At 50.4% G+C, this 27,204-nt stretch overlaps 1 pseudogene; it reads right to left on the reverse strand.

Annotated features, from left to right (window-relative positions):
* Positions 1-1,203: 1,203 nt before the first annotated feature.
* On the reverse strand, positions 1,204-27,204 carry LOC147119379 (uncharacterized; annotated as a pseudogene).

A 27,204-nucleotide genomic window follows, 5' to 3' on the forward strand; every position in this document is an offset into this window, starting at 1 on the left:
GGTAGAGTTAATACTGAGGAAGACAAAATGCAAGAAGACATTAATAAATTTCAGAATGGGCGTGTAATTGGCAAATGAATTTCACTATAGATCAGTGTGAGGTGGTGTGTTTTGGTGGGAAGAATAAGGAGGCCACACACTACTTGGACAAGGGGGTGAAATTGGGTTGCTTTCTGCCTCCCGCGATATTCAGCGGGAGGTTAGCGGGGGCGGTAGCTGGTAGCTCCCCGCGGCACTGCACCGCCGGCAATGACGTCATCGCCATGCGCAGCGCCCCGGCTGCAACCTTGGGTTGCGACCCCTGACCTATTGCTGGACGGTATGTCCGACAGGGCCAGGGGTCGTTCCTGCAGCCGCGGCAACGCCACTTAAAGGGCAGGTGTCGGGCGGCAACTTTTAATTTTGGCCGACTGCCAGCACCTGCCCCCTTCCCCTTTCTTCTTCAGGGTGTTGGCCGCGATCGCTCAGCCCGGCGCTCCTCTTGATCCGACACCCCGCTCCCCGGTGGTCCAGCAGGGCCCCGGTGTGCGCAGTGCTAGGCCCCTCCCCTTTAATCAGGGAGGGAGCTCTGCTATGACGCGGTGCTATGTGCCGACAGGCGTGGCGCTGTTGCACAAAGTGCTGTGAAATTCACTGGTAGCGCCTCAAGAGGGAGGGGAGCGCTTCCCGTAGCACCCCGCCTCCTGCCTAGGGCGCTACCACTGAAATTAATGCACAGGGGCGCTAAATTTTTCAGGGCTAAAATTAGCCCCGGCGACGTTAGCGACCCAAAGGGGGGGGCCACCGAATTTCCCCCCTAAGAGTCTAAATGGGCTGGAGGAGCAGAGGGATCCCGGGATACAGATACACAAATCACTAAAAGTAGCGACACACGTTAATAAGGCCATTAAAAAAAAAGCACTGGGGTACATTCCTAAAGGAGCCTTCTGTTCCGTGCCTAGGAGCTCTGAACCATGGCAGAGAGCGGCTGGGACACGTTTCTCACACGTCTTGAGATTAACCCGCACGGAGCCTTTGCTGTCAGTGAAGAGAGATGAGAAAGACCAAAGTGCCGTTTGCCCCTCTCAGTGTGGCCCTGAAGAACTGTGTCCAGGCTGAAGTTCTGTTCCCGCCGTACGATCCTCCCCCAGATTGTCCTTTCTGAGCTCCAGCCAGGTGATGCTAAACACTCCGGTGGGAAAGAAGAAAATCTACAACAATGTGTTTAAAGCAAAGCTGATTTATTTGACATCTATCCAGAATATTAAACTCCAGCCCAGTTATAGGGGTTATTAACATCAGCAGAAACAAACCCCAACTGTCAGACTGAACATGGTTCAGTCCTGGATGTGTTTAACAGCAGCAACAACAGCAGAATCCAACCCCTGCAGTCACTTGTGAACTCGCTGGTGTTTCAGCAGGTTGGATGAACTAGTGAATCTCTTCCCACACTCAGAGCAGGTGAACGGTCTCTCCCCAGTGTGAACTCGCTCGTGTTTCAGCAGGGTGGATGACTGAGCGAATCCCTTCCCACACACGGAGCAGGTGAACAGTCTCTCCACAGTGTGAACTCGCTGGTGTACAGTGAGTTCAGATGATTGCCTGAACCCAGCCCCGCAGTGAGAGCACCTGAATGGTCTCTCGTCAGTGTGAACACGTTGATGGCACATCAGTTCCCCGGAACTTTTATAGCTCTTCCCACAGTTCGAGCATTTAAAAGGTCTCTCATCCGTGTGAACTCGCTGGTGATTCAGCACGGTGGATGACTGAGTGAATCTCTTCCCACACACAGAACAGGTGAACGGCCTCTCTCCGGTGTGACTGCACTGGTGTCTCAGCAGATGATTTTTGCTTTTAAATCTCTTCTCACAGTCAGAACATTTAAAAGGTCTCTTATCAGTGTGAACCAGCTGGTGTGCCCGCAGGTGGGATGAACGAGTGAAACACATCCCACACTCAAGAGCAGCTGAACGGCCTCTCCCCAGTGTGAACTCACTGGTGTGTCTGAAGGTCGGATGACTGAATGAATCCCGTCCCACACTCGAAGCAGGTGAACGGCCTCTCTACAGTGTGAACTCGCTGGTGTTTCAGCAGGGTGGATGACTGAGTGAATCTCTTCCCACACATGGAGCAGGTGAACGGTCTCTCTCCAGTGTGAGTGCGCTGGTGTACAGTGAGTTCAGATGATCGCCTGAACCCAGTCCCACAGTGAGAGCAGCTGAACGGTCTCTCCCCAGTGTGAACACGTTGATGGCATGTCAGTTCCCCGGAACTTTTATAGCACTTCCCACTGTCTGAACATTTAAAAGGTCTCTCATCAGAGTGAACTCGCTGGTGATTCAGTAGGTTGGATGACTGATTGAATCCCTTCCCACACACAGAGCAGGTGAACGGTCTCTCCCCAGTGTGAACTCGCTGGTGTCTCAGCAGGTTGGATGACTGAGTGAATCCCTTCCCACACATGGAGCAGGTGAACAATCTTTCCCCAGTGTGAATTCGCTGGTGTCTCAGTAGGTGGGATGAATTAGTGAAACCTTTCCCACACTCAGAGCAGGTGAACGGCCTCTCCCCGGTGTGAATGCGCTTGTGTCTCGACAGGCCAGATGATCTGTTGAAGCCTCGTCCACACACAGATGTGTACGGTTTCTCCCCGCTGTGAATGGTGCTTTTTGCTTCCATATTCAAAGGCCGATGATATTCAGTTCCTGATGAATCGAGTGACTGTCAGATCTTGATGTGATGTTTGGTTTGATCTTCCTGTCTGCAAATCGTCCCCTTCCAATACCCTGTAAAATTAATTTAAAACAAGAAAAAGGGAGCGTGAGAGAGAACCCACAAAAAGAGGCAGATTGTGAAATTGAGCTTAATGAATCTGGTCATTTGTGGGGCTGGCACTAGAAAAAAGTGACCATGAAAGCTGCTGGATTGTCATAAAATCCCACTGGTTCACTAGTTCACTGGAACCCACCAACCGGTCTGGGCCTACACAAGACTCTGGCCTCTATGTGAGGAGAGAGGGGCGTCGGGGGAGGAGGCGAAGGAGAGGGACTCTATACATCTGTAACTCGACTCGCACTTTGACAGAACCTCCCAAACCCCAGACCTCCACCACCTAGAAGGGCAAAGGCAGAAGGTGCATGGGAACACCATCACCTCCAAGTTCCCCAAGTCACACACCATCCTGCCTTGGACACAATGGCCTTGCTAGCGACACCCAGAGCCCAAGAATGAATAAAAAATCTGCATATGTAAAATAGATTAAAAGCCTGTACAGAAATACTTGTTCCTAAAACAATACTCTTTTACATTGTAGGGACAGTGTCTGTTTAACAACCTAATCTCCCCCAGAATCCACCTCCCTTGACAGTCTCACATTGGAAATTGGTGGGTCCTCCTGGGCTCAGAAGTACTGGGCGTTAAACCCAGCAGCTTCTCCTCCATCTCCACTCCAGCTCAAACTGAAGCAACAAAAAGACCTACACAGGCGGCCAGGGAACGACTTCCGCATCCAGCGCCTGCCCTGATACAAGCCGGCTCTGGATTGGCGGCTCTGCTGTGTCGATCCAGTTGTGGGGGGAGGCGCTGCACCCTGGGTTTCCTGGTGCCGGGGCTCTGGCCGCACGTCCGCCGGGCCCGGCCGCTCTGATTCGGGGCCTGAGACGCGCACTCGGTGTTGCTGAGGCCGCGCTCGCCCCCGCTCAGTGTCCTGGAGCCGCACCGCGCATGCTCCGCGCACGAAGGCGGTCTCCGGGGACCAGCCCTTCCCGCGCCTGCGCGCTGCGCCCCTGCTGATGGAGATAGGCCGTATTCACCCGCGCGGGGCACTCTGGGTAAGAGCATCCGCCATGTTCAGTATTGTGTTTCCCCGGAGTTCCGGTTCTGAGTTTCAGACACTTCAGTGACAAGTGGACCAGGTGTTTAAAGCTCATTCATTCCCCGCGCTCCATGTCGCTGTTAGTTAAAGGTACAGAGATTGATTTCCCTTATTGTGCATCTGTTTGTGATATTTAGACAAAGAAAGACTTGCATTTCTACAGCGCCTTTCACGACTACCGGACGTCCCAAAGCGCTTTACAGCCAATGAAATACTTTTTAAAGTATTTGTTGTAATGTAGGAAACAAACAAACAGCAATGTGATAATGCTCAGATAATCTGTTTCTGTGATGTTGATTGAGGGATAAATATTGGCCAGGACACCAGGGAGAACTCCCTTGTTCTTCTTCGAAATAGTGCCCTGGGATCTTTTACGTTCACCCGAAAGAGCAGACGGGACCTCGGTTCAACACCACATCCAACAGCACCTGCGACAGTGCAGTGGTTTAGTACTGCACTGGAGCGTCAGCCTAGATTTTTGTGCTCAAATCTCTGGAGTGGGAACTTGAACCCACAACGTTCTGACTCAGAGGTGAGGGTGCTACCAACAGAGTCACAGCCTGACACAAAGACAATGGCTCACCTCTCTTCACCTATAGTAGTTAAAGTAAGGGTAGGGCAAGGTGACTGAGGGATGAAGGAGGTGAGTGTGTAGTGGAGATTAAGGGTAGGGCTAGGTCACTGCGGGATGAAGGAGGTGAGTGTGCAGTGGAGAGTCAGGGTAGGGCTAGGTCACTGTGGGATGAAGGAGGCGAGTGTGCAGTGGAGATTCAGGGTAGGGCTAGGTCTGAGGGATAGAAACATATAGAAACATAGAAGATAGGAGCAGGAGTAGGCCATTCGGCCCTTTGAGCCTGCTCCGCCATTCAATGAGATCATGGCTGATCATCCAAATTCAGTACCCTGTCCCTGCCTTCTCCCCATATCCCTTGATCCCTTTAGCCTTAAGAAATATACCCAACTCTTTCTTGAATATACTTAATGAACTGGCCTCCACCGCCCTCTGTGGCAGAGAATTCCACAGGTTCACCACTCTCTGGGTGAAGAAATTCCTCATTTCAGTCCTAAATGGCTTACCCCTTATCCTTAGACTATGACCCCTGGTTCTGGACTCCCCGGCCATCATGAAGGAGGCGAGTGTGCAGTGGAGTGTTAGGGTCGGGCTAGGTCACTGAGTGATGAAGGAGACGAGTGTGCAGTGGAGATTCAGGGTAGGGCTAGGTCACTGCGGGATGAAGGAGGCAAGTGTGCAGTGGGGAGTCAGGGTAGGGCTAGGTCACTGAGGGATGAAGGAGGTGAGTGTGCAGTGGAGAGGCAGGGTCGGGCTAGGTCAGTGAGGGATGAAGAAGGCGAGTGTGCAGTGGAGAATCAGGTAGGGCTCGGTCAATGAAGGATGAAGGAGGCGAGTGTGCAGGGGAGAGTCAGGGTAGGTCTCGGTCACTGAGGGATGAAGGAGGAGAGTTTGCAGTGGAGAGTCAGGGTCGGGCTAGGCGGCTGAGGGATGAAGGAGGCGAGTGTGCAGTGGAGAGTCAGTGTCGGGCTAGGTCAGTGAGGGATGAAGGAGGCGAGTGTGTAGTGGAGAGTCAGGGTCGGGCTAGGTCACTGAGGGATGAAGGAGGCGAGTGTGCAGTGGAGAGTCAGGGTAGGGCTAGGTTACTGGGGGATGAAGGAGGCGAGTGTGCAATGGAGATTCAGACTCGGGCTCGGTCACTGAGGGACGAAGGAGGCGAGTGTGCAGTGGAGAGTCAGGGTAGGGTTAGGTCACTGTGGGATGAAGGAGGCGAGTGTGCAGTGGAGTCAGGGTCGGGCTAGGTCACTGAGGGATGAAGGGGGTGAGTGTGCAGTGAAGAGTCAGGGTAGGGCTAGGTCGCTGAGGGATGAAGGGGGCGAGTGTGCAGTGGAGAGACAGGGTAAGGCTAGGTCACTGAGGGATGAAGGAGGCGAGTGTGCAGTGGAGAGTCAGCGCAGGACTAGATCACTGAGGGATGAAGGAGGCGAGTGTGCAGTGGAGAGTCAGGGTCGGGCTAGGTCACTGAGGGATGAAGCAGGCGAGTGTGCAGTGGAGAGTCAGGGCTGGAAAGAAACTTGCAGTGGGAGGGGGTGGATCCAGTTGTCATGGTCCATGTTGGTACAAACGACGTAGATAGGACTAGGAAGCAGGTTCTGTTAAAGGAGTATGAGCAGCTAGGGGTCAAATTAAAAAACAGAACCTCAAGGGTAATAATCTCTGGATTATTACCTGAGCCACGAGCGAATTTGGCTAGGACAAATAAAATTAGAGAGTTAAATGCATGGCTCAGACTGGTGTGGGAGAAATGGGTTTTGCTTCCTGGGACACTGGCACCAGTACTGGGGCAGGAGGGAGCTGTTCCGTTGGGACGGGCTTCACTTGGCCAGTGCTGGGACTAGAGTCCTGGCGGATCATATAACTAGGGCTGTAGAGAGGGCTTTAAACTAACTAGTGGGGGGGAGGTTCCTAGAGAGCAAATAATAAAAATGACAACAGAGAATGTCATAGACTTAGGTAGCAGTGGGGAAATTAAAAGCCAGAGTGTGTCAGGAAGGGGCAGAAGGTATGGAGTAAAAGGTAAAGTAATAAAAAGAGCAAAAGCAGGAACTAAGTGTCACAAAACATATTTGAAAGTTCTCTATCTGAATGCACGTAGCATTCGTAACAAAATAGACGAGTTAGTGGCACAAATAACTACATATGGGTATGATCTTGTGGCCATTACAGAAACATGGCTGCAGGGTGACAATGCCTGGGAATTAAACATACCAGGTTATTTAACGATCAGGAAGGACAGGCAGGAAGGAAGGGGAGGTGGGGTGGCTCTGTTAATAAAGGAAGGAATCACTGTAATACAGAGAAATGATATTGGGTCAAAAGATCAGGATAATGAAACAGTTTGGGTGGAGATAAGGAATAATAAGGGGAAAAAAACACTAGTGGGCGTAGTCTATAGGCCTCCGAACAGTTGCAACTCTGTTGGACGGAGTATCAATCAGGAAATAGTTGAGGCTTGTAATAAGGGAACATCTATAATTATGGGGGATTTTAACTATCATATTAATTGGACAAATCAAATTGGGCAGGGCTGCCTTGAGGATGAGTTCATTGAGTGTATTAGGGATGGGTTTCTTGAGCAGTATGTAACTGAACCGACCAGGGGGCAAGCAACCTTAGATCTGGTCCTGTGTAACGAGACAGGATTAATTAAAAATGTCCTAGTAAAGGATCCCCTTGGAATGAGTGACCATAACATGGTTGAATTCCATATTTAATTAGAGGGTGAGAAGGTTGGATCTCAAACAAGCATGCTAAGCTTGAATAAAGGAGACTATGAAGGTATGAGAGCGGAATTGAGTAGAGTGGATTGGGAAAATAGATTAAAGGGTAAGACGATACATGATCAGTGGTGTACATTTAAGGAGTTATTTTACAACTTCCAAAAAATATATATTCCACTGAGAAGAAAAGGGTGTAAAAGAAAAGACAGCCATCCGTGACTAAGTAAAGAAATTAAGGATAGTATTCGACTAAAAACAAGGGCATATAAGGTAGCCAAATCTAGTGGGAGGATAGAGGATTGGGAAAACTTTAAAAGACAGCAAAAAATAACAAAAAGATTGATTAAGAAAGGGAAGATAGATTATGAAAGTAAATTAGCAAAAAATATAAAAACAGATAGTAAGAGTTTTTATAGTTATATAAAAAGAAAAAGGGTGGCTAAAGTAAATGTTGGTCCCTTAGAGGATGAGACCGGGAAATTAATAGTGGGAAGTATGGAGATGGCAAAAACACTGAGTGAATATTTTGTATCAGTCTTTACAGTAGAGGACACTAAGAATATCCCAACACTGGACAAACAGGGGGCTATAGCGGGGGAGGAGATAAACACGATCAAAATCACTAAGGAAGTGGTACTCGGTAAAATAATGGGACTCAAGGCAGATAAATCACCTGGACCTGATGGCTTACATCCTAGGGTCTTGAGGGAAGTGGCGGTAGGGATTGTGGATGCATTGGTAATAATTTTCCAAAACTCCCTGGACTCAGCAAAGGTCCCAGCAGACTGGAAAACTGCTAATGTAACACCCTTATTTAAAAAGGGCAGTAGACAGAAGGCTGGAAACTATAGACCGGTTAGCCTAACATCTGTGGTAGGTAAAATTTTGGAGTCCATTATCAAATCAAATCAAAATCAAATCAACTTTTATTGTCATTGTTAGTGCACAAGTGCAGTACAACGAAATGTAGGCTTGCGGCTCCCGAGAGTGTACATTTAGATTAAGACATTTAAACATTCAACATACATTTGGCTTGTAATACATTAACATAACCATAATAAAGTGCATTGGCAGATGTGCAGGCTTTAGAGTTTGTTTGTGGAGTTCAGTAGGATGACAGCCCTGGGAAAGAAGCTGTTCCTAAATCTGGTCGTACGGGTGTGAATGCATCTGTAGCATCTCCCAGATGGCAGGAGGGCGAACAGACTGTGGCTGGGGTGGGTAGGGTCTTTGATGATGGACCGTGACCTCCGTAGACAGCGTTTCTGGTATATGTGCTCTATGGTCGGTAGCCGGGTGCCGGTAATGCGTTGGGCAGTTTTGACTACCCGCTGCAGGGCTTTCCGGTCATAGTAGCTACAGCTGCCATACCATACTGTGATACAGTTTGTCAGGATGCTCTCTATAGTGCAGCGGTAAAAGTTAGAGAGGATCAGGGGTGACAGGTTACATCCCTTCAGCCTCCTTAGGAAATATAGGCGCTGCTGGGCCTTCTTCACCAGAGAGGAGGTATTGAGGGACCAGGAGAGGACTTCTGTGATTTGGACTCCGAGGAACTTAAAGCTGTCCACCCTTTCCACCACAGCCCCATTGATGTGGATGGGGCGGTGACTTCCGCCTTTGGACTTCCTGAAGTCCACAATGATTTCTTTGGTTTTCTTGATGTTAAGGGCCAGGTTGTTATCGGCGCACCACTTCATGAGATGCTGGACCTCCTCCCTGTAGGCTGACTCATCGTTGTTGGTGATCTGGCCTACTACCGTGGTGTCATCCGCAAACTTGATGATGGTGTTGGAACCATGAACAGCCACACAGTCGTGGGTGAAGAGGGAGTAGAGGAGGGGGCTCAGCACACATCCTTGTGGGGCCCCCGTGTTCAGGGTCGGGGGGGGGGTGGAGGTGTGGTTACCTAATTTGACAGACTGGGGTCTGTTTGTTAGGAAGTCCAGGGTCCAGTTGCAGAGGTGTGGTAAACCACTTTTATCGTTACACTATAGTTATCACTGTTGTATTGTTATCACCGTTATCACTGTTGTATCACGATACGAGGTCGCCTCTTGTCGCGCTGTTATACCTGGGCTGACCACCTCCGACTCCGCCCATGGCTCCACCTACCTGCCCAGGTATAAAGGTAGTCGACTGGCTGGTATTCCTCCTTGTTGGACCCGATCACCCACGAGGGTGGGCTCTGTTATTTAGTCAATAAAAACCTTTAGTTACGTTCCTAACTCGTCGCTTTTTATTGGACGAATTGATAGGTATATCAATTTTATTGACTAAATTTTAAAGATGTCTACTACTGGCCAGCCAGAAGCCCTCCCAGAAGCACAGCCACACCAGCCGGCTTGGCTGCAAGCCCTCAAACCACCGTACCTGGATCTAAACCCACAGGCAGCAAACGCAGCCCTCAACTTCAAACACTGGCTGGACTGCTTCGAATCCTACCTGGAAGAATCCGGCGCCCCGCAGAGATCCAAACTAAGACTTCTGAACGCCCAAGCGAGCCCGAGAGTATACGCACTCATACAGGACACGACTACGTACGAGGCCGCTATCAACCTACTGAAACAGCAGTACCGCAGCCCGGTAAATTACATGTACACCAGGCACCTCCTAAGATCCCGCCCGCAACAGCCAGGAGAGTCTGTAGCTGAATTTTTACGGGCGCTAAGAGCACTCGGCAGGAACTGTGACTTTAAAGCGGTGACGGCTGTTGAAAATACGGAAGATAATATCCGCGATGCCTTTGTGAAAGGCCTACGGTCCGACTACTCACGGCAAAGACTGCTTGAAGCTAAAGACCTCGACCTGGACAAAGCTGAAGCCCTCGCTCTCTCCCTGGAGGTGGCCCATCAGGACCAGGAGGCGTTTTCCAGGTACTGCTCGCGACCCTGGGACTCGGGCCCGACCCCTACCGCAATACCCTTCGCAGCGCCGCCCCCGGGACCTACCTCAGCGTCGGCGTCCCGGACCCGACCGGGCCCGCCACCCCCGGTACCGGCTCCGACATCGGGCACCCGCGATCGGGCCGCCGGCTGCTTCTTTTGCGGCCAGGAGAAGCACCCGAGGTCGCGCTGCCCAGCCAGGAACTCTACCTGCACAACCTGCAGGAAGAAAGGCCATTTCTCTAAGGCCTGCAGGAGCGGATCTTCAGAGGCCAGCAGTGCCTCATGCGAACTGTGGGGGCGGCCATCTTCTTTCACGGCAACTGAGGCCAGTATCCCCACACGTGAGTCATGGGGGCGGCCATCTTTGATCAAGGCAACCGACCCCAATAGTGCCTCATGTGAGTTATGGGGGCAGCCATCTTCTCCGCCATTTTGTCCTACCTCGTGGGAGACGCCATTTTACCCACCACGCCCGACTGCCACCGGGCCCCCGGACCCGACGACCGCCTCGCCCGCAGACGACAACGACTCGCTTACCTACACGCTAGCCTCCGTCACTCTGGATCAAGCCTGCCCACACCACCTGTCCAAGTCGATGATGGACATCAAAGTAAACGGCCACGCCACGACCTGCCTGTTCGACAGCGGAAGCACGGAGAGCTTCATCCACCCAGACACGGTGAGCCACTACTCCCTCCCTGTCCTGCCAACGCGCAACCGAATCTCGATGGCATCGAGGTCCCACGCCACGGACATTAGCGGCTACTGTGCTGTGACCTTGTCGGTTAAGGGTACAGAGTATAAAAACTTTAAACTCCTCGTCCTCCCCCAGCTCTGCGCTGCCGTCCTACTAGGGCTGGGCTTCCAATCCCACCTCCAAAGTGTAACCCTAGCATACGGTGGACCCCTCCCCCCACTCACAGTCGACAACCAGCGAAGGTTAAACCGCCCACCGCGTAACACCTGCAGCCTATCCACCCTCAAGGTGCCGCCACCTTCCCTGTTCGCTAACCTCACCCCCGACTGCAAACCCGTCGCTACCAAGAGCAGGCGGTACAGCGCTGGGGACAGAGCTTTCATTAGCTCTGAGGTGCAGCGTCTCCTGAAGGAGGGCATCATCGAGGGGAGCAACAGCCCCTGGCGTGCCCAGGTCGTGGTCGTTAAGACCGGCGATAAAAATCGCCTGGTCATCGACTACAGCCAGACCATAAACAGATACACCCAGCTGGACGCATACCCCCTTCCCCGCATATCTGACATGGTCAATCAGATTGCACAATACCGCGTATTCTCGACCATCGACCTTAAGTCGGCCTACCACCAACTCCCTATCCACCCCGAGGACCGCCAGTACACCGCCTTCGAGGCGAATGGGCGCCTATACCACTTCCTTAGGGTCCCCTTCGGTGTCACCAACGGGGTCTCGGTCTTCCAAAGGGAGATGGACCGGATGGTTGACCAGAACGGACTGCAGGCCACATTCCCCTACCTAGATAACGTCACCATCTGCGGCCGCGACCGGCAGGACCACGACGTGAATCTGGAGAAATTCCTCCGTACAGCCCAACGGCTGAACCTCACCTACAATAAGGAGAAATGTGTGTTTAACACCTCGCGCCTTGCCATCCTTGGCTGTGTAGTAGAGAACGGACTCATCGGCCCCGACCCCGAAAGAATGCGCCCCCTCATGGAGCTACCCCTCCCCCACTGCCCTAAGGCACTTAAGAGAACCCTGGGGCTCTTCGCCTACTATGCCCAATGGGTGCCCAATTATGCGGACAAAGCCAGACCCCTCATGAAGTCCACATCCTTCCCCCTTACGGAGGAAGCGTGCGCAGCCTTCTCCCTCATTAAGGGAGACATTGCCAAGGCCACTATGCACGCAGTGGATGAGTCCATCCCCTTCCAAGTCGAGAGCGATGCATCCGACTTCGCCCTAGCTGCCACCCTTAACCAGGAGGGGAGACCGGTGGCCTTCTTCTCAAGGACCCTACAGGGCCCTGAGATCCGACACTCGTCGGTCGAGAAGGAGGCCCAGGCGATTGTGGAGGCGGTACGACGCTGGAGGCACTACCTGGCAGGCAAACGATTTACCCTCCTTACCGACCAACGTTCGGTCGCTTTTATGTTTAATAACAAGCTGAGGGGCAAAATCAAGAATGACAAGATCTTGAGGTGGAGAATCGAGCTCTCCACCTACGATTATGATATCTTGTACCGGCCAGGTAAGCTGAACGAACCCCCCGATGCTCTGTCACGAATTACATGCGCCAGCGCGCAAAGTGATAGACTTCAGACCCTCCACAACGACCTCTGCCACCCCGGGGTCACCAGACTTTACCACTTCATTAAGGCCCGCAACCTGCCCTACTCCATCGAGGAGGTCAGGACCATAACCAGGAACTGCCAGACCTGCGCCGAGTGCAAACCGCACTTCTTTAGGCCGGACAGAGCAAGCCTGATCAAGGCCACCCGCCCCTTCGAGCGCCTGAGCATCGACTTTAAGGGGCCCCTCCCGTCCTCTGACCGTAATGTGTACTTCCTCAACATTGTTGATGAGTACTCCCGTTTCCCCTTTGCCTTCCCCTGCCCAGACATGACCAGTACCACGGTCATTAAATGCCTGAACGACCTCTTCGCCTTGTTCGGGTTCCCAAACTATATACATAGTGACCGGGGCTCCTCTTTCATGAGCGAGGAACTCCGTCAGTTCCTACTAGCGAGAGGTATTGCAGCAAGTAGGACCACCAGCTACAACCCCCAAGGGAACGGCCAGGTGGAAAGAGAGAACGCGACGGTATGGAAGGCCGTCCTCTTAGCCTTAAAGTCTAAGGGCCTCCCAACCTCCCGCTGGCAGGAAGTCCTCCCGACAGCGCTGCACTCCATCCGGTCACTACTTTGCACTGCCGTTAACGCCACCCCCCATGAACGAATGTTTGTTTTCCCCAGGAAGTCGACTACGGGAACCACTCTACCAACCTGGCTGACCTCTCCGGGGCCCGTCTTGCTGCGAAAGCACGTGAGGGCCCATAAAACAGACCCCCTGGTCGAAAGGGTGAACCTCCTGCACGCCAACCCCCAGTACGCCTACGTGGCTTACCCAGACGGGCGGGAGGACACTGTCTCCTTACGAGACCTCGCACCCTCGGGCACTCCGGAGACACCACCTTTACCCCCCCCACCACCCCCCCAATTCCAGCCCAGGTAGACGGCATGCCGGAACCCCACGAGCCTTCGCCGACCACGCAGACACCAGCACTAACACCGGATAATGCAGCACCGCCGCTGCGACGATCGGAGAGGCTTACGAGGCCTCCGGACAGACTGACATACCAGAACTGGTAGTACACTTCACCCCGCCGGACTCAAATCTAAACAAGGGGTGAATGTGGTAAACCACTTTTATCGTTACACTATAGTTATCACTGTTGTATTGTTATCACCGTTATCACTGTTGTATCACGATACGAGGTCGCCTCTTGTCGCGCTGTTATACCTGGGCTGACCACCTCCGACTCCGCCCATGGCTCCACCTACCTGCCCAGGTATAAAGGTAGTCGACTGGCTGGTATTCCTCCTTGTTGGACCCGATCACCCACGAGGGTGGGCTCTGTTATTTAGTCAATAAAAACCTTTAGTTACGTTCCTAACTCGTCGCTTTTTATTGGACGAATTGATAGGTATATCAAGAGGGAAGTGTTCAGGCCAAGAGTTTGGAGTTTGGTGGCCAGCTTGTTGGGGACGATAGTGTTGAATGCTGAGCTGTAGTCTATGAACAGCATTCTGATGTAGGTCTCCTTCCCATCTAGGTGATTCAGTGCTGAGTGTAGAGCAGTTGTGATTGCATCCTCCGTTGATCTGTTTGTACGATAGGCAAACTGGTGTTGGTCAAGAGAGGCGGGAACACTGGCTTTGATGTGGGCTAAGACCAGTCTCTTGAAACACTTCATTATGATGGGTGTGAGTGTGACAGGTCGATAGTCGTTCAGGCATGTCACAGCCATTTGTTTTGGCACAGGAATAATGGTAGCGGTCTTGAAGCATGCAGGGACTACTGCCTGGGCCAATGACAGATTGAAGATGGTGGTGAAGACATCAGCCAGCTGATCAGCACATTCCTTGAGTACCCGTCCAGGGATGCTATCCGGTCCAGCAGCCTTTCGTGTGTTCACTCCGCGTAGAACACCCCTTACGTCGGAGGTCAACAGAGTGAGCACCTGGTCTTCTGGGGGTGGCAAGGCTTTGGTAGCCGGCTCCCTGTTGTCCCTGTCGAAGGAGACAGTAACAGGACATTTGGATAATCATAATTTAATAGGACAAAGTCAGCATGGTTTTATGAAGGGGAAGTCATGTTTGACAAATTTGCTGGAGTTCTTTGAGGAAGTAACATATAGGGTGGATAAAGGGGAACCAGTGGACGTAGTGTATTTAGACTTCCAAAAGGCATTTGACAAGGTGCCACACAAAAGATTATTGCTTAAGATAAAAAATCACAGGATTGAGGGTAATATTCTGGCATGGATAGAGGATTGGCTATCTAACAGAAGGCAGAGAGTTGGGATAAATGGTTCATTCTCAGACTGGCAATCAGTAACTAGTGGTGTTCCGCAGGGGTCAGTGCTGGGTCCCCAACTCTTTACAATCTATATTAACGATTTGGAGGAGGGGACCGAGTGTAACATATCAAAGTTTGCAGATGATACTAAGATGGGAGGGAAAGTAGTGAGTGAGGAGGACATAAAAACCTGCAAGGGGACATAGACAGGCTAAGTAAGTGGGCAGAGATTTGGCAGATGGAATACAATACTGGAAAGTGTGAGGTTATGCACTTTGGTAGGAAAAATCGTAGAGCAAGTTATTATCTTAATGGCAAGAAACTGGAAAGTACTGAAGTACAAAGGGATCTGGGGGTCCTGGTGCACGAAACTCAAAAGGTTAGTATGCAGGTGCAGCAAGTGATTAAGAAGGCCAATGGAATGTTGGCTTTCATTGCTAGGGGGATAGAATATAAAAATAGGGAGGTATTGCTTCAGTTGTACAAGGTATTGGTGAGACCGCACCTGGAATACTGCATACAGTTCTGGTGTCCATACTTAAGAAAAGACATACTTGCTCTCGAGTCAGTGCAAAGAAGGTTCACTCGGTTAATCCCGGGGATGAGGGGATGGACATATGAGGAGAGGTTGAGTAGATTGGGACTCTACTCATTGGAGTTCAGAAGAATGAGAGGCGATCTTATTGAAACATATAAGATTGTGAAGGGGTTGGATCGGGTGGATGCGGGGAGGATGTTCCCGATGATGGGTGAAACTAGAACTAGGGGGCATAGTCTTAGAGTAAGGGGCTTCTCTTTCAAAACTGAGATGAGGAGGAACTACTTCACTCAGAGGGTGGTAGGTCCATGGAATATGCTGCCCCAAAAAGCTGTAGAAGCTACATCATTACATAAATTTAAAACAGAAATAGACAGTTTCCTAGAAGTAAAGGGAATTAAGGGTTACAGGGAGCGGGCAGGAATTTGGACATGAGTCTAGGTTCGGATCGGTCATGGCCCTGTGGGTAGCGGAGTGGGCCCAGGGGCCATGTAGCCTGATCCTGCTCTTATTTCGTGTGTCTAATTCTGTTAGTTTCAGGAGATGGTTCTGTGATAGTAGATTGGCGGTTAGGATTAGATCAGCCATGATCTTATTGAATGGCGGAGCAGGCTCGAGGGGCCGATTGGCCTACTCCTGCTCCTATTTCTTATGTTCTTATATTCTTATGGGTAGGGCTAGGTCACTGAGGGATGAATGTGGAGAGTCAGGGTCTGGCTCGCCTCCTTCACCCTCAGTGACGTCGCTCTCCCCTGACAGCGCCCAGTGGGCGGGGTCTGCTCCCGCCGTTTCCGGTCACTTCCCGCTGAGGCCCCGCCCCCTCCCTGCTTAGCCCCACGTGACACCGGCGGCCCGCACCGCGTATGCTCAGTGCACAAACCCTAGGACCTGTCAATCATCCTCCCCCGCTCCTGCGCGCTGGGCCCCTTAGCCACAGGCTGCCACGCGGGGCTTTCTTTGTAAAGTCGGTTTTGGTTAAGAGCCGCGATCAGTGAGGGAAAGAGGGTTTCCCCGAGATCCGATTGAGATCAGAAGTGTGGAGATAATAAAGGGAAACACAAACCTGAGAGCCCGCGGATCCGGGCCCCGAGCGGAGAATCTTGTTTGGCGGAGCTCACTCGAGGGACACGTGACGCGGGCCCACGGCCTGATTGACGGGAGCTTCCGACCAATAGGGAGCGAGCAGGGCGGGGCTGGAGGTGCGAGCGGGCGGCGGGTCCTCCAACCAATCGGAGTGTGTGAGGGGCGGGGCTTGCGGCACCCAGTGGGCGGGGTTCATCCGGAGCTCCCTCATTGGCTGAAACTCTGCATCATTTTCAAACCTGATTTCTCTCAAACTCCAGGAGAAAACTGGACCTTTCTGTTGTGGCTTTAAACAGATGAAGTGTGGAGCAAACATCGCAACATTTGGTAGTGAAATGGATTCACTCAGGACAGACAGCAGGGATTATTTCAGGAAATAACAGTGTAGTGAGAAAGGAAATGCAGTGGATGTTGTGGAGATGGATTGTCCAAAGGTGTTTGATAAGTTGCCGGACAGGAGGCTTGTTGATCAAATTAAGGCTCACAGTGTTAAAGGGTGTAAAGGGCAGAAAACAGAGAGTAGTGGTTAATAGATGTTCTTCAGACTGGAGGGATGTAAACAGTGGTGTCCCCCAGGGTCAGTGTTTGTCGTGCTGTCCTTAATATCTTTGTAACTTCATGTTTCCATCTGCACTACTTACTGTCCCCCCTAATTTAGTGTCATCTGCAAACTGGGATATACAGCTCTGTTTCTTCGTCCAAGCCATTAATAAATATGGTGATAAGTTGAGGCTCTAGAACAGATCCCTGGGGGACACCACTTGTCACATCGAGCGAATCTGAGTACGTACCTTTCATCCCACTCTCTGTCCCCTACCTCCTGACCAATTCCTTACCGATCAAAAGTTTGCCTCCAATTCCGAGCACTCTCATTTTTGCCAATAATATTTTGTGTGAAACCTTATAGAAAGCCTCTGGAAGTCCCTATGGACTACACCCATTGACACTCCCTGCAGTGGGGAAAGAGTAAAACTGACATCGCTGGCAGTTTCACTGAATGATGTAATAAAGACAATAATCTAATAGGCCTTTGCTTTGTATCATCAGCAAACTTGGATACATTACACTCGGTCCCTTCATTTAGGTCATTAATATAGATTGTAAATAGCTGAGGCCACAACACTGATCCACGCGGCACCCCACTAGATACAGACTGCCAACCTGAAAAAGATCTGTTTATCCCTGCTCTCTGTTTTCAGTCCGTTAACCAGTCCTCTATCCATGCTGCTATATTACCCCCAACCCCATGAGCCCTAATCTTGTGTAATAACCTTTTATGTGGCACCTTATCGAATGCCTTCTGGAAATCCAAATATACTACATCCACTGGTTCCCCTCTATCTACCCTGCTAGTTACATCCTCAAAAAACTCTAATAAATTTGTCAAACACGATTTCCTTTTCATAAAACCATGTTGACTCTGCCTAATCATGTTATGATTTTCTAAGTGACTTGATACCACTTCCTTAACAATGGATTCCAGCATTTTCCCGATGACTGATGTAGCTTTCAAAAGCTGTTATAATAATGTGTCCGTGACTAAACAAACCACTCCGGGTACAGGTATATTGTGTATCAGTAAAACAGTCCGTGACTACACAAACCACTCTGGGTCCAGGTATATTGTGTATCAGTAAAACATGTTTATTAAACATTAAACATCCGGTACAAAGAAGTAGTACTTAACAAGAAGATATTCACAGTCTGTTCATTCAAACCCCGGCATTCCTTCCGAGTGAGCGTGGTGCAAGTCTCCTGATGTATCTTGCTGTGTTCTGTTGACCCATGCGCGCTTCCTTGGGATCTTGCTGTGTTCTGTTGACCGAAGCTCCTATCAATCTCTGGTTACACGGTGCGCTGCTTTCGATGTTCAAAACCTGTATCTTTATACCCCTTTTCCCTCTTGTTTTGCCTACGTGGCAGTAATTAACCCTCTAACACCTGGTAAAAAGTCTTGCTCCCTCGTTACCCATCTTATGACCTTGTTTGATTCTTCTGACTTTTTCTCTCTGCATTACAAAGTACCCTTATCTCAGATGTTCACTTTTCACAGAACACTTCCTGGAATGTTGACAAAACAGTCGTCCATCCTATAGCTGGACCAATGAAGGATGTCTCCAACTCTTATCTATCTCTCTAGTTTTTACCTCTTTAAGCATAATATTGCTGAATTCCTCGTCTCCATAAACTTAGCACAACATTCCATTACTTCAGTAATTTTAAACAGAGGCTTTTAGTCAGGTTGGCATAATCCCATCCTGCTTTGCTCTCAGCCATTCTCCAGTTTATACAGGCTTTTAGGATCTTAACATACAATTTCACATATTATAGTTATATAAAAATGGTTATAGAATCTTAATAATGTTTACTAAATCCTACCAGTACACCCTGTGGAAATGTGAATAAAATGGACGATGAATTGGCTTACAAAAATGGCTTCGCACAAGGAAAGTCTAGATTAGATTAAAGAGCAGCCCCAGCTTTGCAAAGTGCAAAGCTAGCAGGAAAAAGAGACACCTGCCCCAGCCTGGGGCCAAGTGTTAACGAGCAATAAAGGTCACTGAAAGGGCTTAACTGCTAGCTAGAAGATGATTGACTAGCTATTGTGCGGTGCCCAATCACGATCCGGTACTTCAGGAAGGCATATGCAGCAGTGAGATAAGTCAGGACTTGCCCGCCAGACTGAAGACCAGATCATGGCCAAACTGAAAGGGCTTAAGTGATCCCCATTGGAGAACGCTTGTTGCCAGGGAAGTGATGTAATGACCCTTGTCCCACTGTATAAAAGGGGGCTTCCCTACCTGTATTGCCTCTTAGCCAGAAGACGTGTGGATCATCAAGAGAGTCAGACACCACCCGGGGACGTAAATGCTGGCAACACGTGCCTAACCCGGTGTGACTCTCGGGACACGAATGTACTGTAAAAGACCTCAATATACTGTGTGACCACTGCGAACAGTTGGAAGTAATAAAATGTTGTTTTAACTCTCCGAACCCTTGAGCCTGAAATCATTCTTCGTACTATGGAACTCAAGACGAGGACCAGGAAAACCCGGTTCTAACAACTGGCGCTGCGAGCAAGGTCGCAAGACATCAAGAAAGGGGAAAAAGTTAAGCACTATAATTTATTGTGCCCTTTTTGCACCCTGTCTCTGCGATCTTTATTGAACGAACCAACCGGGTAGCGTACCCTCTGGCTGGCGGTTAACGGAGCACAGTGTCCCATTGCTAGCACGCGACAGAGTCCGGGACTCTGATCTATCGATAAACTTATTCGTTAAGTCTACAACCTGTGGCAACATGACAGAACCAAGTAAAAAACCAACGACGGAAAAAGGAGGCAAAGCCCCTCCCGAAACCACGTTAGAAGAAATAGTAATCCAACTTAAACAGTATATAGAAAGTACATTCGATGTCCCACAACATGAATATAATATCGAACAAAAATTTGGTGCCTCAAAAGGACAATGGTCCCTTGATGATATAAAAAGAGCATGGGGCAAGACCACCCGTATGAAAGGAGGGAAAAGAAAAGCGGGCTGGGTATTGGCCACCTTGACACAGTGTAGGCAGAGAGGAGAAATAACTCGAAGGCGACAGAGGCCAAAGAAAAAGAACAAAAAACAGCTCTCCATGAACAAATAACAAAATACAAAACCGAGTTAGAGAAACACCAAAAATGCTTTGAAAAAGCAAACAAAAGAGCAGAAAAGTGGAAGGTAAAAATCAAGAAGGAAAGGGAGGCACACAGGGAAAGCCCAAAAGTGGTGACGATTACCCCGACGCCCTCGTACCCTACCTATCCTGCAGCCCCCCCTACAGCCCCTCCGGCATATGAACAGCCCACGCCCCAACCCCGATCAAACGAAGCCCAGATTGCTAAAATAAATACTCCTCTTACGGACTCATCAGACGAAGAAGATATAACCGAGAAACCACCCCCACGCCTTGCCCCCATCAGGTTACAAAAACATGAAGTAGGCGGCCGAAATCTCCGAATTTATACCTATTACCCGGCCAACCCAAAAGATATAGATCAATGGGCAACTGATATGCCGCACCCAAAGAAAAGCGGAGTAAAAGCCTGGCAGTTCTTGGAACGAAAAAGAACAATCTATAACCTGCACCCATTTGATGGATGCCAGGTTATAGCAGTAGTAGTTAGCGCAAGAGAGTCGGCCGCCCTGACGGCAATAGTAAATATGGCCGTCACCAGACGAGCAAACGCCCTACTTAACGCAGCCAGACAAGCACACCAAACGGCATTAGCGGCGCATCAAGCAGCCAATCCACCTCCAGCTGCCGGAGCCGCACTCCCTGCCGTACCACCTCCAGCTCCACCAGTCCTAATAGTCCCCCCTGACCTAGCTATGATAGAATCAGAAGCCGATAGGACAGAAGGGTGGACGGCCATTAGAAATTGGCTACAGGAAAGGGGCCCGACCAATCCAGACTGGTCCAAAATAGCCTCCTGTGTCCAAAGAGAAAAAGAAGACCCCAATGACTTCGCCGTTCGTTTCGCTAACCAGTGGGTAGAGTACTCTGGCATGGGACAGAATACCGAAGCAGAGGTGGATGCCTGCACCCATGAACCATTGAAAAACGCATTTATGAATGGTTTGAGACCTGACCTGGCAAAATTGGTAAAATTAACAATGGCAAACTGGAAAACCCGGGCGGCGACAGGCAGCTGCGCACGCTGCTGGCTGTTAGTCCGCCCGCCGGCCGCTCGGAGCCCGATCTCCGGTTGTCGCCGCATCCCGCAGGCCCGAATTACCTCAGCACTCGGCGGGGCCGTCATCATCATCATCGCCGCCGGCCGCTCGGAGCCCGATCCCCGGTTGTCGCCGCATCCCGCAGGCTCGAATTACCTCAGCACTCGGCGGGGCCGTCATCATCATCATTGCCGCCGCCATCATGGACGAGACCAGCCCGCTGCGCTCGCCGCCTCCGTCGCCGCCCGAAACCTACTTCGCCACGGCCCAGCTCGGGCCACTGTCCCCCTCCCCGGCCTCCGGGAGCCGGTTCCCTGGCGGTGCGGGTCTGGAGGCGGGGGTGCAGGTGCCGGCCCCGGTGGTGCTCTCTCCCCCCGGCTCCCCGGCCGTCACCGCGAGCGACAGCCGCTGCTCGGGCCGTGTGCCCGCAACCAGTTCCCGGATGAGCCCAAGCTGGCCGAGGCGGTGTGGCGCGCCGAGCATGCGCAGGAGATCGGCATCCTCCCGCAGCGCATCAGCCAGGGCTCGAGCGGCAGCTACTTCATCCCCGAGCCCGGCGGGAAAATTATCGGTGTTTTTAAACCTAAAAATGAGGAACCGTATGGTCAGCTGAACCCTAAATGGACCAAGTGGCTGCAGAAGCTCTGCTGTCCATGCTGCTTTGGCAGAGACTGTCTTGTCCTCAATCAGGGCTATCTGTCGGAAGCTGGGGCCAGCCTGGTGGACCAGAAACTGGGGCTTAACATAGTACCGAGGACTAAGGTGGTGTATTTAGCAAGTGAGACTTTTAACTACAGTGCAATCGACCGAGTGAAATCTCGGGGGAAGAAACTGGCTCTCGAGAAAGTGCCGAAAGTTAGGCAGCAGAGGGCTGAGACGCAGGAACTACCCTTACACAATCCCGAAATGGTCCTTTACACAGATGGGTCATCCTTTGTGGAAAAAGGAACCCGATTGGCAGGGTGGGCGGTTACAACAGAATTCACAGTAGTACAAGCAGGAAGTATGGGAGGAGGGGCCTCAGCACAACAGGCAGAACTAGTCGCCCTCACCCGAGCCTGTCTCTATGCTCGAGACAAGACGGCCAATATATATACCGATTCTAGGTATGCCTTTGGCATCGCTCATGACTTTGGACAACTATGGAAACAAAGAGGTTTTCTGACAGCTGCAGGTACACCCATAAAAAATGGAAGAGAGGTAACAGCATTAATGGATGCCATCCAGTTACCCGAAGAAGTGGCCATACTAAAATGTAAGGGCCATAACAAAGAAGATACCCCTGAAGCTAGGGGCAACGCTAGGGCAGACGAAGCAGCAAAATACGCCGCCCGTACCATTACCCTCCCAACACCTCAGGTGCGATATATCACGACAAACAACGACCAAGGGGACATCCTACTAATGCAAAGAGAGACCTCAAGGGATGAACAATGGACATGGTTAGAAAATGGGTTGCAACCCAATAAAGATGGCATATGGCAACATCTCAAAACGGGAGCAGTAGGATGCCCAAAGGAACTGACGCCATTTTTGGCCCAACAAATACATTCGTGTGGACACATAGCCACACAGCAAATGACAGCCAGTTTCCAGAGAATCTGGTGGGCAAAAGGGTTTCGAACTCAAGCCCAAAGAATAGTGGAGCAATGTGTGACATGCCAAAAAGTAAATCCCGGACAAAAAATTTAAGTACCAATGTTAAAAGCACCTGCTCCGGCAGGGCCCTTCCAACATTTGCAGGTCGACTATATTTCCTTGCCAAAATGTCAGGGATATACAGATGTATTGGTGATGGTCGATCGCTTTTCACGATGGATCGAAGCCACCCCAGTTCGAAGTGCCACCGCTGCTGCAACCGCGAAAGTCTTGTGTAAAGATTACATTCCTAGATGGGGCGTGCCCTTATGTATTGACTCAGGCCAAGGCACACATTTTACGGGGGAAATAATTAAAGAACTTTGTAGACTACTACAAATACAATGGTCATTGCATTGCCCATACCACCCCCAATCATCGGGACAAGTGGAAAGAGCAAACAGGACAATTAAACAACGGCTCACTAAGTATCACTCTGAAGGAGTGCCATGGCCTCAGGCCCTACCCCTCATCCTATGTAGTATTCGAGCCATCCCAAATAGGACCACTGGACTCAGTCCCTATGAGGTCGTTACCGGTAGACCAATGTCGCTACCCGGAACAATAGATCTACGTAGGGCTGACATTCATCTTCTAAGTGATACAGTACTAAAGTATTGTAAAGATCTAACAGATGCTGTCAGTTTTGCTTCCCAACAGGTCAGCGCAGCTTGGCAAGAACCTCCACCGGGAAGACACAGTTTAGTCCCCGGGCTACAAGTTTGGGTAAAGAAAATAAAGCCAGCCCCCCTGGAAGACAAGTGGGAAGGTCCGTATGTCATCCTGTTGACCACAGGAGCAGCCGTGAAAGTACAAGGAAAAAAAGCTTGGATACACGCGACACACGTGAAAAGAGATACGACAGGAGCCCCAACAGAAGAATAAATTGGACTTATTGTGATTGTTATAAGTGGCGTAATTTTGGGAATTATTATTTTTGTAACTATTATCAAATGTTGTATAAGTCGTGCAGGAGCTACTATACTCCCTCGCCTGTCCCGAATTAGGGTAGAAGTAGACGCAGCAGAGGGGAAACCCCCAGAGGAAGCCTGTTCGGTCCTACACAGTTATCTGTAAACTCGAAATTAAAACCCTTTTGGTTGTGTTCATGGCCAGAACACAAACAAAACGGAGACATGGGGAATGGTCTTGATAAAGTGCACTATCAGGAGGATACCTTGTATATAATGATTCTTGGAGATTGTACAAAGAATCAAAGGGTGGAATGTGGAAATGTGAATAAAATGGACGATGAATTGGCTTACAAAAATGGCTTCGCACAAGGAAAGTCTAGATTAGATTAAAGAGCAGCCCCAGCTTTGCAAAGTGCAAAGCTAGCAGGAAAAAGAGACACCTGCCCCAGCCTGGGGCCAAGTGTTAACGAGCAATAAAGGTCACTGAAAGGGCTTAACTGCTAGCTAGAAGATGACTGACTAGCTATTGTGCGGTGCCCAATCACGATCCGGTACTTCAGGAAGGCATATGCAGCAGTGAGACAAGTCAGGACTTGCCCGCCAGACTGAAGACCAGATCATGGCCAAACTGAAAGGGTTTAAGTGATCCCCATTGGAGAACGCTTGTTGCCAGGGAAGTGATGTAATGACCCTTGTCCCACTGTATAAAAGGGGGCTTCCCTACCTGTATTGCCTCTTAGCCAGAAGACGTGTGGATCATCAAGAGAGTCAGACACCACCCGGGGACGTAAATGCTGGCAACACGTGCCTAACCCGGTGTGACTCTCGGGACACGAATGTACTGTAAAAGACCTCAATATACTGTGTGACCACTGCGAACAGTTGGAAGTAATAAAATGTTGTTTTAACTCTCCGAACCCTCGAGCCTGAAATCATTCTTCGTACTACGGAACTCAAGACGAGGACCAGGAAAACCCGGTTCTAACAACCTTATCCTACATATCCCTACCTTGAGGGCGAGGCATTTGCTGACCCCTCAAAACTAAAATCTTACATATGGATTATTTTTCTTCCATTTATGTAACTCTAATATGTTCTGGGCTGTGATCATATTTAAATGTGATTGGGCATTGGACTTTAGGTGTTTCAGGTAGCAGGTATAGAATAGTAAGCACATCATTACTACAAGTTGGGATATGACCAGTACATGGGAAATTATCCTAATCCAATGAGGAATTTCCATGTTTGTCTTGTCCCTATGTTGTCTTATTAGTCCTAACAATTTTTGACTCCCTACCTTGTGACATTTGTGTTTAACTGGGTAGATCTTAAACAAACTTCTGAACTTACATAGTTCAAAGTTTTACTACATGGGTTACATATCTCAAATACAAAATCATTAGAAGTTGGAGAACAACCAGAGCGTGTGAAATAATATGAGCATAAGGGCATGCTGATGTATTAAGCCCAATATCCCACCAGTGTGTTTTGTCCCTTATGCTTTCAATTTCAATATCTATTCTCCAGTTGTCTTGCTCCAAAACATAAAAAATGCTTTAGGGAGGAGTTCAGTCGTATCATGAGCTCACTGAAACCCTCAAACAATAGGGGAATGTCGGGTCTGAATTGTGCCACATAACTGTGCAGCTCGTACTTAAAAACGTGTTGGTTGATGGGATAGGTCCTGTTAGACCCGAAAATCATGGTAGTTGTGGTGGTAGTGACACAGGCGGCACCACCAAAATCACCTCATACTGGATTCGTACTGGTTTTTCCCACGCTCTGTTACCGACAAAACACAATTATTACAGTCACAGTTAAATTCAGTCTTACAATCATTTCAAGCGACATTACAGTTTCACATCTACTTCCTGATCTTCCAAGTCGAGATCCTTTCTCCCTTCCGCTTTTCAAAATAGCGGCCACGGGATCTTTTACACCCAGCTGAGAGGGCAGACGGGGCAGCGGTTTAACGTCGCATCCGAAAGATGGCACCTCTGACAGAGCAGCTCTCCCTCAGTACTGCCCTGGAGTGTCAGCCTAGATTACGTGCTCAAGTCTCCAGAGTGGGACTCAAACCCACGACCTTCTGACTCTAGAGGTGAGAGTGTCGCCCACTGAGCCGAGGCTGACCCCTCTTAAACTCCAGCCTAGTTACTGGGGTTATCAGCATCTTCAAACCGCCCCCCGCCCCCCCAACCCCGTAATTACCATTATTAACACAGAATAGTCCTTCATGTGATTGACAGCAGAATGGGACCAGTGCGCTCAGGTGTGAACTCGCTGGTGTCTCAGAAGGTTAGATGAACTGGTGAATCCCTTTTCACACACTGAGCAGGGGAACGGCCTCTCCCCAGTGTGAGTGTGCTGGTGTCTCAGCAGGTCAAATGAACTGGTGAATCCCTTTTCACACACTGAGCAGGGGAACGGCCTCTCCCCAGTGTGAGTGCGCTGGTGTCTCAGCAGGTCAAATGAACTGGTGAATCGCTTTTCACACACTGAGCAGGGGAACGGCCTCTTCCCGGTGTGGGTGAACTGGTGTTTCCGAAGACTGGATGAGCGCGTAAACCTCTTCCCACAGTGAGAGCAGCTGAACGGCCTCTCCCCGGTGTGGATGCGTCGATGCTTCTTCAGGTCCTTGGAGCATTTGAAACTCTTGTTGCAGTCGGAACATTTAAATGGCCTCTCGTCAGTGTGAACCAGCTGGTGCCGCCGCAGAGAGGTGTGACGAGTGAATCCTTTCCCGCACCCAGAGCAGGAGAACGGCTTTTCGTCAGTGTGAACCAGCTGGTGTTCCCGCAGAAAGGAGGGACGAGTGAATCCTTTCCCGCATTCGGAGCAGGTGAACGGCCTCTCGTCAGTGTGAACCAGCTGGTGTTCCTGCAGAGAGGAGGGACAAGTGAATCCTTTCCCGCACTCGGAGCAGGCGAACGGCCACTCGTCAGTGTGAACTCGCTGGTGTTTCCGCAGAGAGGAGGGATGAATGAATCCTTTCCCGCACTCGGAGCAGGAGAACGGCCTCTCGTCAGTGTGAACCAGCTGGTGTATCAGCAGGGTGGAGGAGAAAATGAATCCCTTCCCACACACGGAGCAGGTGAACGGCCTCTCCCCGGTGTGAACTCGCTGGTGTGTCAGCAGGGCGGATTGTTGAGTGAATCCCTTCCCGCACACGGAGCAGGTGAATGGCCTCTCCCCGGTGTGAACTCGCTGGTGTGTCTGCAGATGGAATGAACGGCTGAATCCCTTCCCACACACGGAGCAGGTGAACGGCCTCTCCCCGGTGTGAACTCGCTGGTGTGTCAGCATGTTGGATGAACGACTGAATCCCTTCCCACACTCGGAGCAGGTGAACGGCCTCTCCCCGGTGTGAACTCGCTGGTGTGCCCGCAGGGAGCCTGAATGAGTGAATCCCTTCCCACACACGGAGCAGGTGAACGGCCATTTCACGGAGTGACTGTGCTGATGAGTCTCCAGCTCAGAGAGGCAACTGAATCCTATCCCGCATTCCCGACATTTGCACAGACTCTCCTCGCTTTGGTTACACTTGTGCCTCCCCAGGCTGCACCTTCGGTTGAATCCACGTCCACACACAAGACACGTGTGCAGTTTGCCCGTATTCTGATTGCTGCTTTCCGCTTCCATATGTCGATGATATTCAGGTCCTGATGAATCGAGTGACTCTGTCAGATCTTCGTGTGAAGTTTGCGTTAAGCTGCCCGTCTGCAATTC

This window comes from Somniosus microcephalus, chromosome 4 (genome assembly GCF_052327205.1).
Source record: "Somniosus microcephalus isolate GS21.2 chromosome 4, FLI_Smic_1.0, whole genome shotgun sequence".
Classification (NCBI taxonomy): Eukaryota; Metazoa; Chordata; class Chondrichthyes; order Squaliformes; family Somniosidae; genus Somniosus; species Somniosus microcephalus.